This window comes from Amia ocellicauda, chromosome 6 (genome assembly GCF_036373705.1).
Source record: "Amia ocellicauda isolate fAmiCal2 chromosome 6, fAmiCal2.hap1, whole genome shotgun sequence".
Lineage (NCBI taxonomy): Eukaryota > Metazoa > Chordata > Actinopteri > Amiiformes > Amiidae > Amia > Amia ocellicauda.
The window spans coordinates 44098117-44113401 of record NC_089855.1 but is presented as its reverse complement, the minus strand read 5'-3'; the positions used below and the strand labels follow the sequence as shown (position 1 = coordinate 44113401).

The window sequence follows — 15285 nt, the reverse complement described above, 5'->3', positions numbered from 1 at the left end:
CGGTTCACAAGAAGATCAGCTGGATCCCAGGCCGAGCATCGGCTCTGGCTCCAGTATCGACACCATGTCGGTGGAAAAGCGCTAAGTGAGCTCACACTGAGCTCAGTGTAATGTCTGCTCTGGAGAGCTCACAGTGTGACCTAGTCGTGAGTTCACGTCTTTACTGGGTAGTCCTTGACAGCTTAATCGACTCAATTCTTGGGCTTAATTGGTCAAAATGACCATTGGTTGAAGGTACTCAGGGCCTGATGTGTAGAGAGACTTATTAAACCTGCAGGATTGTGGTTTTCCCAGATCAGAATTAACCAGCTCACCACAAAGGAACATGGTAGGTGCTATTGCAACATGGATTAGACAAAAACATTGAAATCCAAGTTTGCAGTGGTCCTTGGGCCATTGCGTGGTGATCCAGATCACTTCAGCATGAATTTTGCAGTGGTCTGGACTACAACTCCAGGGACTACTGTGCAGTGGTCCAGACCTCAGAAACTGTATGCATATGAACAGTGAAGTAGGCATCATAACTGTAGCCAATACTTTGTGGTTAAAATACTTAATTTAATCCGTGTAATGTACGGAATAATAAAAACAACTGTAAAACATAAGAGAAGGGCCTGATATTAAATACAATACACAATAGACTAAGTAGAACCGTCTGGGAAATAAGTGGAGAAGTCACGGAGATAAAGCAAACAGAACTTTAAACGGGCCGCTCGGAAGCTCCACTGTCAGAAATAATTCCTTCATTGAGACTTAATGTTTACAAACATAAGTACAACTTTATAGGAAAAATGACGTAACATATGATTGCCATTCATCCAATCAGAAGATACAGGCCCGGGTCCGTTTTACGATCTGTCCTCCCTTGAAGAGGTGATAGATCCAAAGCAGATGTCCGTCTTTGATGTGCACTAGGAAGATGAGATCCCACGGTCTTCATTTACCTAGTGTCAATCGCTCTTTAACAAAAACAATTCCTGCCTATTTGGAGAAACGATTACGTCATTAACAAATTCACTGCAGACATCTGTAGGCTATTTCGGCACTGTGTAATCTTTCATTACTGACAGGAGTTTCTAACAAATCGACCTTGTTGACCCTTTACTTGTCCTGCTAAATCTAATCTGCTCAGCATGTATACAAAACCACTTCTAATGCTAGTATTAATATAAAACATTATATAATTATCACAAAACAGTCTTCAAAAGCTATCAGACTTTAGCAGCTGGTGTATGAACACACATACGATTATACAGCTTTTTTTGCAGCTTCGCAAGACCTAATTTTAAACGTTGTTGGTGAATTAGATAATTAGTGAGGACCCTCTATTTGCATTTGTTCCCCTTGTGGAAGGAAAGTTAGAATTCATTCCCTCATATCAATTCTACTCTCTTGTATACTTAAGAAAGATAAGGTCAAGCCAGAAGGACAGGCCAGAAGGTAGCTTGATTTCTGTTTGTTATTTACGATGAGAATCTTGGAGACAATGTCAAACAGTATGATTGAAGTGCCTGCTCCCTAATCCATGTGTTGACCTATGAACTCTGTTTTATGATGATATATATTCTGCTTCGCTAACTCTCTATGATAATATAGTAATGACATTGTGATTGTAACCAGACCTTTGTTTTTTATGTATAAAAGCCTCTTACTTTTAAATGAAGACAGAGCGACTTTGGGATCTTCTTGATTCACTGTTCCTCTCCACGCTGCGTGTATTAAAGGCATTGAAACTAACGTTCCAACCTGATTGAAGATGTTTTTTCTTGCACACCCTCTATAATTGCTAAAATAAAGTTTTACTGACATCTGTAACATGAACGCTACTGAATGGCACATACATTGAAAACTACAGAGAATTAAGACAAATCCAATTTACACTTCATAAATAATCTTAAAACGTTTCCAACCAAGGCATAACCCACTTGAAATACGTTCATTCACATTTTTGGTAACAAAAAGAGAGATTGTTACATATGTTCCCTATGATGCATCTACAGAGCGAGAGACAGAGTGAGAGAGTCAGAGAGACACAGATAGACAGACAGACACTAACACAGCCACCCACTCACCCACTCACACACACACACACTCTCTCTCTCTCTCTCTCTCTCAAAATTCAAATTCAAATTCAACGTGCTTTAGTGGCATGAACAAAAAGAAGTATTGCCAAAGCAATGGTGACAAACAACAGTTTTGAACATTTATATGTACATTTGCATACATAAATACACAATATGTATGTTAAAAACAGGTAACTGATTAATTTCAATTAATAAAATTCAATCATAGTTCAGAGAGACATAAAACTGATTTTGATAGTAATAATTGGGTGTAGCATAGGTGTCATTGCCTGTGTCCAGGGGTGTCCCCTGTGTGAGTGGACTGAGTGTCCACTGTGTCCCTCAGGCTGTGGCAGGCAGCTGTATACTGGGCTGCCAGTAATATGCAGCTGGTCTCCTCTCCCAGAAGGACTGGCACTTTCTCCGAGTCTGAAAGGTCTGGAAATCTCTTATAGAGATCTGCTATTTTGGGGAAAAATTTTGCTCATAAATGTTTATATTTTTCACATTTTAGAATAAAGTGCAGCTCTGTCTCGACCTCTCGGCGTTGGCAGTGGGGACACAGCCTGTCCTCTCTGGGCAGCCAGGTCTTCCTGTGTCGGCCCGTCTCGATGGCCAGGCTGTGCTCACTGAGCCTGTATTTGGTCAGGATCCTTTAGTGTTTTTCGTTCGTTATTAATTTAAGGTTTTCTGACAATGTGTAGTGTCTTTTTAGGGCCCGATAGCACTGCAGTTTACTTTGTGCTTGTGTGTGTGTTTCCCAATGGGTGATGTAGTTTTCTTTGTGCTGTGTGATAATTTGGTTGACTCTGATTGTGTGCATGTGTGTGTTGCTGTCCTGAGGCTGGCCGGTGTCGGTGTGTGTCTGCGCAGTGAGCCTTCGGACCAGCTGGCTGAGGGGGCTCCTCTCTGGGTTCAGCTCTTGGCATTGCAGGGCCTTGTGGTGGTAGGAGTGTGTGTCGCTGTTTATTAGATGGAGCCAGAATTTAATTGCTCTTTTGTGTATGTTGATTAATAATGTGTATTGGCCTAATTCTGCCCTGCATGCGTTGTTCGGTGTTTTCCTTTGCACCTGTAGGATATTTTTGCAGAACTCTGCATGCAAGGTTGCTATTGGGTGTGTGTCCCATTGAGCAAACTCCTGCCCTGTGAGGGGACCCCACACCTCACTGCCATAGAGAGCAATGGGCTGGATTATGGATTCAAATATTTTTAGCCAGATTTGTACAGGTATTTTTATGCAAATGTGTCTCTTTATGGCATAGAAGGCCCTGCGTGCTTTCTCTCTCAGTGTCTTCACCGCTGTGTTAAAGCTTCCTGTTGAGCTGAGTTTGAGGCCTAGGTATGTGTAGTGGGTGCAGTGTTCGATGGTGCTGTTTGCTAAAGTGACGTGGTACCTAGTTCCCTGAGGCCTGGCCTTTTTCTGGAATATCATGGTATTTGTCTTTTTCATGTTTACTGCCAGGGCCCAGGTCTGACAGTACTGCTCCAGCAGTGCCAGGTTCTGCTGCAGCCCCTGCTCTGTGGGCGACAGCAGCACCAGGTCATCTGCTTTGAGCAGGAACTTGACTTCTGTGTCATGTAGGGTGAGGCCGGGGGCTGCAGATTGCTCCAGCATTGTGGCTAATTCATTGATGTAAATATAGAATAGCGTTGGGCACAGACTGCAGCCCTGCCTCACCCCACGCCTCTGAGTGAAGAACTCTGTTCATGTATCTTCGTGCCAGAATGAATCAAATGCTTTAATTAAATCTATGAAACAAGCAACTATTTTATTTTTATTTTGGTTGACGTGTTTGTCAATGAGGGTGTGTAGGGTGTAAATATGATCGGTTGTGCGGTGTTTTGGGAGGAAGCCAATCTGACTCTTACTCAGGACACTGTGCTCGGTAAGGAAGGCCAGTATCCGGGCGTTAATGATACTGCAGAACACCTTCCCCAGGTTGCTGCTTACACAGATGCCCCGGTAGTTATTAGGGTCCAATTTGTCTCCACTCTTATGAATCGCGGTGATCTGTCCTTTATGCCAGCTGTCAGGGAAGCACCACACTGAAGCCACGCTGAGCACCAGGTTGAACAGCCGTAGCAGGGCCTGCTGTAGCTCAGGGATACTGTGTTTCAGCATCTCGTTGGAGATGCCATCAGGCCCGCAGACTTTCCTGGGCAGCAGGGCGCGCAGCTTCTCCTGCAACTCCTGCTCAGTAATAGTTGAGTCCAGGGGATTCTGGGTGTCTTTAAATGCCAATTCCATTCTTTTTAGTTTCACACTGATGTCATGCTGAGCTGATTTCTCAGTGTGGTGAATGTTTTCATAAAGTTTTTCAAAATGGTTTTTCCAAATATCTCAATTTTGAATGGCCAATTCTTCAGGTTTTAATTTATTACATTTTTTTCCAGTTTTCCCAGAATCTATTTGTGTTAATGGACTCTTCGATTATTGTCAGTTGCTTTCGGGTGTGTTGTTCTTTTTGATCTAAGTGTTCCTTCGTTCCTCAGTTCCTTCCTTATTGTATTGCACTCCTTGTCAAACCAATTCTCCTCTTTGTATTTTGTTGGGATGTTCTTTTTAATTTTCAATTTTGACTGTAAAGCTGCTTTTTCAAATATATGATTTAAGTATTTTATAGCCAGATGTATTCCTTCTTTACTATGTTGATTTGGGGTGATCAGAAAGGTGTGTATTAGTGATTGGATGTCTTGATTGCCAGTTGCTTTCTGGTACTCTTCTGTGCTGTCTGGAGCCCATCTGTAGGAGTGTCCGAGGCTGTACAGCTTGCTGGGCTGTGTGTGAGCGCTGCTGCTGTGCTCTGTCCTCTTCAGGAACACAGTGATTTGGCTGTGGTCTGATAGAGGTGAATGCACTGAGAGAGAAGGGGTCTAGGTCTGTGATGGCATAATCTACCGTGCTGCTGCCAAGAGCTGAGCTGTAGGTGTATCTTCCCAGAGAATCTCCCCGGATCCTGCCATTCACGATATACAGGCCCAGTCCCTGACAGAGCTGCAGTAATTTTTGCCCGTTTTTATTCACTCCCCTGTCGGGGCTGTGTCTGAGCGAGCTGATGGGGGTGTTTAAGGGGGTGTGGCCGAATATCTGGCTGTCTCCCTGTGTGCTGGTGAAGTCAGGCAGGCTGCCTGTCCGGGCGGTCAGGTCCCCACAGATCAACACACTTCCCTGGACCTGGAAGTGGCAGACCTCAGTCTGGAGGTTGGGGAAGATCTCCTCATTGTGATATGGGGATTCTGAGGGGGGAACATACACGGCACACAGGAACACATCGGTTTGTGTAGAAATGATTTCTTTGCTTATTTTAAGCCATATGTGTGACTCTGCTGTTTTGATGGGCTGTATGGAGTCACTGAGCTCTGCTTTGTACCAGATTATTATGCCCCCGGAGTCCCTGCCGTGTCTGACGGAGGGCTTCTTCAGGGAGGTCACTATGACCTCTCTGTAGCCTGAGGGAGAGTGACTGGACACGTCTGCCCGACACCATGTCTCTTGCAGGATGATGACATCCTTGTCTCTCACTCTATCTCTGAACTCCAGGTCTGTGCTCTTCAGCCCGAACACTGAGGAGCCCAGGCCCTGGATGTTCCACATGGTGATAGATAGGGATCGCATTCCTTTCTACTCTAATTAAGCAATTTATATACTCCTTTGGAATGAGATATGTCTGGAAATGTGTGAGGTGGAAAGTAAACAAATAAATAAATAGTAATACTGGTGATATGCAAAAATAGGAAACGAATAAATAAAAAAATAAAAAACTCCTGACTTACACTACTATATACATACCCATACACACATATATCTACATATATACACATATATGTAAGCATCCATATATCTACATAATTTTAAGAAAATATGTCCATATATATCAGTATATAACTACATTTATACAGGGGTGATTTTCAGATGTGGTAATAGCTAGTCACCTCCTGCAGTGGTTTCTTTGTTATGCACAGTTACTTATCTTATAAGTGCAGATGAGGTTGAGCAGGTGTCGGATCTCCTGCAGCTCCCCGGTGTCGGCCACTTTGCTGACCGCTGCTGCGTAGTTGCGCTGGCTGTGCTGCTGGGCTGTTCTGTGCATGTTCTGGATGGGCTCCACTCTGGGTCTGCTGTTCTGTGGTCGGGCGTATACAGGTTGGGGTCTGTGGTGTTCGGGCTGGGGAAGGTGGTGTGCAGGTGGAGGGCGGGGGCTCCCAGGGGCCGCTCTCCTGATTGGCTCGGGGTTGTTCTGGGTGGTGTGGGTGCTGGAGAACCTTCTGTGACCATGTGGGGGCGGGCTGGGTTTCGGCCCAGAGCGATGTCTTTGAGTGTCATTGCGAAGACGCTCACTGCTTGTTAGTGGAGATGGACGTGGTCAAACAAGCTGTGGGCCCCAAGAGTGGGGTGGTGTGCCAGGTGCACATTTGGAATCAGAGCACATCCCCGAGAGATCTCAGCGTTGATCATGTGGATGGTGTTGGGGTGGAAGTCCTTCCTGGGCAGCAGGGTGGAGATGATGATTTTGGCGTGGGGGAAGGTCTGGGTGGCCCTCTCCGCCACTCTTCTGATGGAGCAGGCCACCTTGTCCTGCTGGGTCCTCAGTTCGTTTGTGCCTGTGTGTATAATAATATGGCTGGGGGAGCCGAGGCTCTCCTCGGACAGCTGCTGAATGGCCCTCTCTGTGGTCGGACACCAGACCTTGTAGATCTTGACATCAGGGAAGAGCCGCCTCTCATTTATGAGTTTGCCATTTGAGTCTATCAGCAGGGCTACTTCAGTGTTCTTCTTCATGGTAGTCTTTCTGCGTGAGGGGGTCTCATCTGTGTTTGGTTCAGCCTGTGTGTGTGGTGCGCAGGTTTTGTGAGTGGTTTCGGGCTCAGGGTGTGTGTGAGTGCTGGGTGCAGTGTGTGTGTCTGAGTCAGGGTATGTGTGTGTGTTGGGTGCACTGTGTGTGTCGGGCTCAGGGGTGTGTGTGTGTGCTGGGTGCACTCTGTGTGTTCGGGTCAGGTTGTGTGTGTGTGTTGGGTGCAGTGTGTGAGTGGTGTGTTGTGTGAGAGTCAGTATGTCTGGATGTCATTGGGGTGGGAGGGCTCTGCACATTGTGCACTGCTGGGTTTCTTGAGGGCTAGTTGTTGTGGGCAGTGAATTTGTATAGCTTCTCCTTCAGGCTCTGCACTGTCTTGTCTCTGCGTTGCATTTCCTCTCTCAGGGCCGTCAGCTCCCTCCTCATGGCCTCCCTGTCCTGCTGCAGCTCCCTCACCTCCTCCCTCAGCTCCCTCACTGTGACCTTGTGCTCGTGCTGGACTCTGTTGAGCTGGTCTGTTAGCTGCTCTGTGGTGTTGGAGGTTGTGAGCATGGCCAGCACCAGCTCTTTTAGCTCCATAAGCTCCACCTCCAGCAGGGACATGTTCTCCCTCAGCTGGGACACTGTGTCGGGTGTCTGAGGGGTGTCCTGCGCTGGGCTGCGTGTGGATTCCTTGCTGTTCTCTGGCGCGGCGCTCTCCCCTCCGTTGGCAGGGCAGTGTGGGGCTGGACTCTCCTCCTGTGTGGCTGCGTCTGTGCTCTTTTGGACACGTCTCTCCTTTTTCTCTCTGTCAGCCAGCGTTTTCAGTGAGTGGAACTGATTTTCAAAGGTGCCCAGGCTGCCCTCGCTGCCCTGTATTAAGACTGTTCCAGTGTGGTACAGATTGATTGTCAGCATGGAGGTGTCTGGGTTATCCTCCTCAGTGATTGACACCTGCCTTCCTTTACTGATGCCTCTCTTTTTAATGTGCCTGTACAGTTGACAGATGGCAGCGTGCCAGGCGTCGTGTGCTCGGTGTAGAAGACCAGGTTGCTGGTGACTTGCTGGTCTCCAGTCTGAGAGAAGTCGGCTCTGAGAGTCTCTGGGTTGTCCTTCAGTATGTGTTGTCTGAGACTCTTCCTGGCCTGAGCGTTCTTCAGGTGCTCTGGGTAATGGATCGCACAGCTCCTGCTCCTGCTCATTGTATCTTTTATGAATTGATACTTTCAAATTCAAACCTCTGTCACTTTTCAAATGTCAACAGCTTTTCAGTATAGACACAGTTATGTGTTGATTATACTGTATGCTGTAATTTTGAATATTTTCAAAGTTACATCATTTGTTTGTTTTTCCTATCATGTTACAAATGTTCCCTATGTGAAAGATGCATTATATCTTAACATTGTCAAAACAATTGAATATATACAGATTATTATTTTCCGTAAAATTATATCACATTGCTATTAACTATGTGTGTCAGTAAAAGTTTAAAATATCCTGACAGTTTTTTATTGATCCTGCAAAATAAGTGTTTAGGAAACAATTGTAACTTAAAGTTAGGGTTAGTGATAGGGTTAGGGTTATGAATACAATTCATATATAGAATTGTTAAGAAGTGTAAATGTTTACATTACATTTTCATGGATTGTCTGAAGGTTGCATAAGTTCGGTTCATAAGAGACATAAACAAAAGTGCCAGGAACAATAAATTGTGTCAAGGAGTCCTGATGTAAACTGAACCCCAAACAACATGTCTACCTCCGAAGAGACTCGTTTCACGGTTTACAGACTGGCGGCAGCGAGGGATATTGTTTGCTTTTGTTTTTTCTCTACCGAGGCCGGATGCAGTGAGCTGTGCTTGCGGGTGACTGAGACAAAACCATGTCGGTGGTGAGTGAACTGTACTGTTAAAATCGGAAAATAATAATTAAAAAAACTTACGAAAGTAATAAACAGCTATGTCAAGTCAATTAACCGCAAATAGCTAAGTTACACAAGTATAAAAAAAAAAAACATGGAAAATCCGATAGACAGATTAATTAATGTTGACGCAGCAAATGAAAATGAAGCGATTAATGCAGAAAGACGCACGAATACGACAGAGTAACACATGATCGTGTTGAGCTGCCTCCTTGCTTTCACGGAGATGGGAAGGATAAAGAAAGTTTCTCTCTGTGGAACACGCGTCTGGAATTGGCTGTAAAAGCTGCACAAACAGCACCAGGATCTTGCAACAATTGTACCAACACGTTTAAGTGCTGATGCACTGTCATACTGGGTTTCTTTACCCTCTGAAATGCAAAAAGACTATGCTAAAACAGTAGAGACATTAAAATAAGTCTTTGGAAGAAAAGAATACCTACTGCATTTTCAAACTTTTGTTAATGCAAGACCCCGTCAGCCTAAAGAAGCATTAGAAGTTTATGCAGCCGAAGTAAGCAGACTTGTGCAAGAGGCGTTTCCCAATTACGGACAGCCAGCTATTGAAATGGAGCGTTTTAGACGTTTTGTTGCTGGTTTAGACCCAGTGCTGCAGGCAAAGTGTTATGAGCATGGTGCAAGTAGATTGGAGGAAGCCCTAAAAATGGCTTGCAAGTGGGAGCGGGTCAGGAAGCATTAAGAACTGCCTCTTCACATTTCTAAAGCACAATAAATAAGAAGGTTCTGGAACAACCATCTATATGTAAATCTGGAAATATCCTAACAGCTATGGTGTCAAGCAAGTCCATTTCATCTACGTCAGAGGAATCCCCCAAATTACTACAAGATTTAATAGCAGATGTTAAAGCACTCAGAGTAGAGGTGAGCCAGTTGAAGCAACAGCAAGAAAATCTCAATCATGTGCACAGCCAGTACAAAGAGGGGAAAATGGACCGTCAGCCCTCTCCAGAATGGATGAAACAAGAGAAATATCGTGCATCAAGAAAAGCATCCCCTGATGGGTATAATTCATCCTCTAGATCACAAAGAGATGTTTCTTCGCCTTTATAGAAACATGTCTCCTGGACCAAGACCCGGACATCATTCCCTACATAGGCAAAAATATGAAAGGTGGTCTCCATCACCAAGCAACCGTTACTATTCAAGAACTAACAGTCCTAGCAATCGCTATCACTCATCTCACCCTGATCAGCACTGCAGTTCAAGATATTCTCGTAGTCCATCTGCATCCTACTCACACTCAAGGGACAGGTACACCAGGAGAACACCCAGTCCACATCACCATGAGAGAAGGCCTGATTGCAGATACAGCAAACGTCATCTTTGCTTTGATTCTGAGGATCCCACCAATCAGGGAAACGAGTGGTAGCAGGTGCTGCGGGCCAAGTAGCTGCTACATTGAATATCAGGGACCCAGAGTCTGAAGCTTCAGCTTTAAAAGAGTCTCCAACCTCATATTGTTTTGCTGTTATTGAAGACACTGCTGTTCAAGCCTTCATTGATACTGGTTCACAAATTTCTTTGATCAGTGAAAATTTAAGAGTGTCAATTCCAGCACTGAAGACAAAGTCTCTCAGAAAGACATACGTGTTGGCAAGGTCAGTGACTGGTGAGTGCCTTGATACTCTTGGAACAGTAACCATTAGTATTAGACTTGGAGAGGAGGTTTTTCATCATGATGTTCAAGTGATAAGAAATTCCAATCAAGCTGTCATACTCGGATGGGATTTTCTGCAGAAACACCATGCAGTGATTGATGTACAAGGACAATTACAGTTGTGGAACTGGAAAGTCCCACTGTTGTTCTCTAAGCAAATCACACCTCTTTGTTGCAATGCTGTGACATTTGCGCCAATCAACATTCCTGCAATGACTGAGATGAATATCATGGCAAAGTTGCAGCCATTTACAGAAAATCAAATCTCAACTCCAAATTACTTAGGAATGCAACTACCCAGGTCTGTTTGTGGCCAGAACAATGTCTCCAGCGAAGAAAGGATTAACAACCGTTGGTGTCATGAATCCTACCAATGACGACTGCCATGTCCCAAGTAACACACCACTGGGAAATTTTTACTCTCTGATAAATCAGGGAGGTGAAGAGTTCCAGGTTATTGAGGCTACTGTGCACAATATCAGGCAGACAGAAGGCACAAAGTTACCCACAGTGGACTTCAGTCAGTCTAAATTGAGTGATCCACAAATGGACCAGCTGGAGAACTTACTTTTTAAGTATTGTGATGCGTTTAGTTCACATTAACATGACTATGGCTGCACAGATGCTGTAAAGCACCACATTTGAACTGGAGATGCCCTACCGATCCGTCAACATGCTTTCAGGACTTCTCCAGCTTTGAAGCAGGAAATAGAAAAACAAGTTCAGCAATTGCTGGCCCATGACCTCATTGAGGAGAGCTGCAGCCCTTGGGCTTCACCTGTTGTTTTAGTCAAGAAAAAGGACGGCAGCTACAGATTTTGCATTGCATCAAGAAATTAAACCCTGTCACCATACGGGACTCGCATCCCTTACCACAGATTTCTGAAGCTTTGGACAGCCTGGCAGGGGCATGCTGGTTTAGTACCATGGACCTGTCAAGTGGTTATTGGCAGGTTCAGCTGGCATCAGAAGACCGGGAGAAGACCGCATTTACCACCGGCAGCGGCTTATACCATTTTAAGGTCATGCCAATGGGACTGACCAATGCACCACCTACCTTCCAACGTTTAATGGAGCTTGTGCTTCGTGGTCTACACTGGAAGATCTGCCTCATCTGTTTGGATGATGTTTTGGTTTTTAGCAAAACCTTTCCTGAACATCTGCAGAGTTTGGAAGATGTCTTTCTTCGCTTTTGAAAGGCAGGACTAAAGCTGAAGGCCAGTAAATGTCAGCTTGCACGGGATGAAGTCTCTTTCCTGGGACATGTAATCACCAAGGGTGGTCTCAGACCAGATTCCAGGAAGCTGGACAAAGTGAACGATTGGCCAACACCAAGAACACCTACTGAGGTGAGAGCTTTTGTGGGTCTCTGTTCCTATTACAGACGATTCGTTAAAAACTTGGCCCAAAAAGATGCAAAACAGTTGGTCTTCTGAATTACAGCCTGAACAAGCTGTTCCTGTAAGACAAACCTGTGAAGATTTAGCAATAGACATTGATGAACTGAAGCAGAAACAACAAGCGGATGTCATTCTGAGAACTGTGATGAAATGGAAAGAAATGGATAACCGAAGACCTACTGCACGACGAATCAAAAACTCCCCGTCAGCTCTGAAAAAGCTCTGGTATGAGTTTCCTCGCCTGACTTTGGAAAATGGGATCCTCTGTCAAGAAATTAAAAACTTTCTGCAGAAAGCCTATACTTACCAATTGGTTCTTCCTGAATCCCTCATTCAGACAGCCCTCACTCACCTGCACGGAAATGTCTTCAGTGGACATTTAGGGACTGCACGAACTTTGCAGAGAGCCAGAAAAATCTGCTATTGGCCTTACATGTCACGTGACATTTACAAGTTCTGTACAGAGTGTTTTTACATGTCAGACTCGCAGTGCTCCAACACCAAAAGCTAGAGCTCCTTTACAACCTATTGTGGTGGATCGTCCATTCCAGAAAATTGCTGCTGACCTCACCGAGCTACCAGTCACTTCTCAAGGCAACAGGTATGTTCTTGTTGTAATGGATTATTTTACATGCTATGTGAATCTCTTTCCTTTTAAAGATCAGCGTGCAACAAGTGTTGCTCAATGCTGGTTTGAAGACTTCATCCGTCAACATGGTATACCTGAGACCATCCACACTGACCACACTGCTCATCCAGAAGCGCCTCCACAGCTGTTTAGAGATCCTGATGATGCACCTGTCAGTCCGCCATCAACACTGACGGCTTTGTCTGGAGACGTCCCTTACCCACTTCCAGTTCCAGCGAGCTCCAGTCATCACTCGATGCCGTCTCTCTCTCTTCTTTCTTCTACAGCTCCTGTCCAGAGGGATATGCTACCTGTTCCAGGTGTTGTTCCACAGCCTGCTCTAGCACTTGAGCCATGCCCAGGTGTCACCCATTCTTCCAGCCTTCGGGATGCCCAAGTCACAGTGCACCCAGAGACTGTGTCTCTTACCTCAGCGACCCCAGACTCCTGTGGCATTCCCTGCTGGATGTACCTAGTGGTCGTAAAGTTATAAAACCTGACAAGTTTAAAGATTTAGTTCTTTCTTGGTTTATACCTGTTTTCATGTTACATTACAGTTCAATACAGTAATGGCTCCTAATTTGCCATTCTTAAAAAAAAAAAAAAAAAGTTCCTATTGTACTGACATACATCTATTGTGATTTAATTACTGCAACATCAGTTTATCCCTTATGTTGTTCCCCTAAGAACATATTATTTCAGTTGCATGTTGTAAAGCATTAGACAGGTTAGAGTGACGCACATCTTTGTGTTCTGGATAGAGAGGAGTAGTGGCGCTGCACTGCTGTGCTCGGCATTGTATTTGTAACTGCAACTCGGCCTCCAGCACCGGCACCATGTCAGTGGAAAAGCGCTAAGTGAGCTCACACTGAGCTCAGTGTAATGTCTGCTCTGGAGAGCTCACAGTGTGACCTAGTCGTGAGTTCACGTCTTTACTGGGTAGTCGTTGACAACTTAATCGACTCAATTCTTGGGCTTAATTGGTCAAAATGACCATTAGTTGAAGGTACTCAGGGACTGATGTGTAGACAGACATATTAAACCTGCAGGATTGTGGTTTTCCCAGATCAGAATTAACCAGCTCACCACAAAGGAACATGGTAGTTGCTATTGCAACATGGATTACACAAAAACATTGAAATCCAAGTTTGCAGTGGTCCTTGGGCCATTGTGTGGTGATCCAGGTCACTTCAGCACGAATTTTGCAGTGGTCTGGACTACAACTCCAGGGACTACTGTGCAGTGGTCCAGACCTCAGAAACTGTATGCATATGAACACTGAAGTAGGCATCATAACTGTAGCCAATACTTTGTGGTTAAAATACTTAATTTAATCCCTGTATTGTACGGAATAATAATAACAACTGTAAAACATAAGAGAAGGGCCTGATAATAAATACAATACACAATAGACTAGAACCCTTAGAATATAATAATATGAACATTTTCATTATTAGTATCATTGTAGTTTGGATGATATATTAATGCAAGTTGATAACATATTTTACAGAAAATGGGTTTAAGGAATTGTGTCAAAAAACTAAAAGAATTGCTTTAGGGACCATTGCTGCATTTTTCCAGACCAATGTATAGCCCACTTTTCTTTTAAATTATGTTTAAAACAAAATTGAGGAAGCAGTGGTTAGTTCTGATTCAAACATATTGACCCCCTCACTCAATCTGTAAGTCCTGCAGCAAACATTGGAATATGCATAGATATTTGCTCAGACTGGTATAAATGTCCCTAATAAATAACCAAATGCCATTTTTGTTGTTTCAAATGTGTCCAACATCTTACCAGTATGTCCTTTTAGTATGTCACAAAGGTTCCCTAATTCGTCTTACAAATGTTCCCTGTATGATATGAATGTTCCCTAAGCATGTGACGAATGTTCCCTAGTTTATGTTACAGATGTGCCCAAGCACTTTCTCTCTCTCTCTCTCTCTCTCTCTCTCTCTCTCTCTCTCTCTCTCTCTCTCTCTCTCTCTCTCTCTCTCTCTCTCTCAATTTAGTGCATTTGTATTGTCAAAGCAATAAACAATATCATTATAAATCACAATAAGATGTAATAAAGTACAGAAAAACAAAATGTAATAAAATGTAATCTTTAATACACACAAATATGTATGGCTGGTCGGAAGCGTCTTGGACTCGGGTTCCTCTTCATTACTTATAACGCTTTTGCCTTTTGTTAAAGCTTTCCATGGAGGGGAACGTGGATGAGTTTGTATCATTCTTGGGAGGCTCTGCCTTGTTGGGGCGGAGCTGTGATCCAGGTGAACAGCAGATCGGGCAGAGCTGGGCATGTGGGCGGAGGAGGAGGAAGGCCGGTCAAGCAAATAAGCTTGCTAAGGTAAGCAGCTGCAGCAAACAGCACCCCCATCCAGCCAGCCAGGCAGTCTGGCTGGCAGTGACTGAGTGGTTGACAGACGGCAAGCAACGGAATGCACGTGCTCTGTGATGTCATAACAGTCAGCTCAGAGAGAGGTTCGTGATGTCATCGCTGAGATGGCTGGCTCTGTGTGTCTTGCTGGCTTTGTCTATGTGTGTCTGTGTGTGTGAGAGAGAGAGAGATAGAGAGTGTGTGTGTGTATGTGTGTGTGTGTGAGTGTGAGAGAGACAGAGAGAGAGATTTTTTGAATATTAACACCTTTATTTTACTAAAGAAATACTAACAAAACATTTAAAACAAACTAGAAACACCTAAAAAACATTAAAAAAACACAGCCTATTCTAAAAACCCTCAATAATAACCACTACACACGTGCTACCAGTAGAATATTCAAGTGAATTAAACCAGTTGGTTTAAATGTCCAAAGT

General features: G+C 44.3%; 1 non-coding gene across 1 annotated transcript; it reads left to right on the top strand.

Annotated features, from left to right (window-relative positions):
- The first annotated feature begins 14612 nt into the window (after positions 1 to 14612).
- On the top strand, positions 14613 to 14727 carry LOC136751942 (U5 spliceosomal RNA). Its single transcript, XR_010817127.1, has one exon. It is a non-coding gene; the product is annotated as a U5 spliceosomal RNA (small nuclear RNA).
- Positions 14728 to 15285: the final 558 nt, after the last annotated feature.